We start from the raw sequence: 1446 nt of genomic DNA on the forward strand, positions 1-1446 counted from the left end.
TCTTTAGACCCTCGGGCAAGGGTTTCTGCTTTCTTTGAAGTAGGTAACATTAATCTTTTCAATTCTATTCCTCAGTACCTCTACATATGTGTTAACTTTTGCTTGACTGGGGTCAAATTTTCAAATTTTATCAGATCTAAGATGCCACCTATAATATGTGCACTATTATATTTACCACTAAAAGAAAAGGAGAAAAAAGCTTCTGTCAATTTAACTATGACCAAATATTTTTATATCACTTGCAGCTTTTATTTTATTCTTACTGAAATATCTCTTTTCTATAGATCACTTTGGTGCAAACATAAAAAGTCAAATGTGAGCGAAAAAATTGGTTAAAGGATTCTAAAACTAAAACCTCTTTATATTTAGACTCCAAATTTTTGACAAGAATCATTAGTGTTTTTGTTTTTTCCACACATAATCATCCCCAGGCTACATGGGCATTGCTGATCTAGCATTTCTTAAGAGAATGCTATACTATTATTTCCAGGATTATTGTCAAAGCAGCTGACACCCATTCTATAATTTCTAATACACAGGGGCAGGTGATGACAACTATATCACATCTGCTTCTCAATAAGAGCAATTATAAGTTGTCCAAATTCAGACATGTTAAAATTTGGAAAAAAATTTTATCCACGAAATACATAGTTGCATTTTATCTAGAAATTTCAGATTTTGCAACAGTATAATTAAAAGATGGGCATTTCTGCTTCTCTATGTCCAGGCTTCAGCCCATAAGCACATCCAGCATTGACATATTTCCAGTGGTCAATCAAAAAATTCCACCTGTCACTGAGTCTTTGGTGGCAAAAGGATTACATTTTGTTCAGAGAATATTGCTTCCTTGTTACATATAAAAAAGATGACTGTTTCTCTTTCTTCAAGTCCTGGGTTCTGCCCAACAAACACTCCTCACCTAGGGCTGAGAAATTTTCCAGAAAACAGTGCTATAATTTATTGCATCATGGAGAGTCTGGTACCACAGTATACCTTAGTTCTATGTTTTTCTCAGACACTCTTCACATACACACACTCACAATAGTTCTGACATTTTCTATGTTCCATGCAGAGATTTCTCAGCAGGTTATTGAGGGTTATCTCTTGTTAGTGGGCCAACTCCCTATGCTGGTAGGTAACTAAGGGTTTAATTGTTGACATGGATTCTATAACAGAAGAAGTACAACTATTATGTTCATAATAACTCCAGTTCCCCAACTGTGTAGCCTCAAAAGTAAAACATAACCCCTCCTTTTCTTGATTTCCTCAAAGGAGACTCACAGAGCGCTTGTGTGTGTGCAGAAGATTCTACTGAAGATTTGAGAGGGTAGAAGGAAAAAATGAAAAAGTAACAAATAACTTAAATCAAATATTCTTCATTTTTATCCTCAGCAACATTTCCCTGGAGGTAGGTGCTGTTCTACTTCTAAACTACTTGACCCTCTC

The sequence above is a fragment of the Lemur catta genome, chromosome 12, assembly GCF_020740605.2.
Source record: "Lemur catta isolate mLemCat1 chromosome 12, mLemCat1.pri, whole genome shotgun sequence".
In the NCBI taxonomy this organism is placed as follows: domain Eukaryota; kingdom Metazoa; phylum Chordata; class Mammalia; order Primates; family Lemuridae; genus Lemur; species Lemur catta.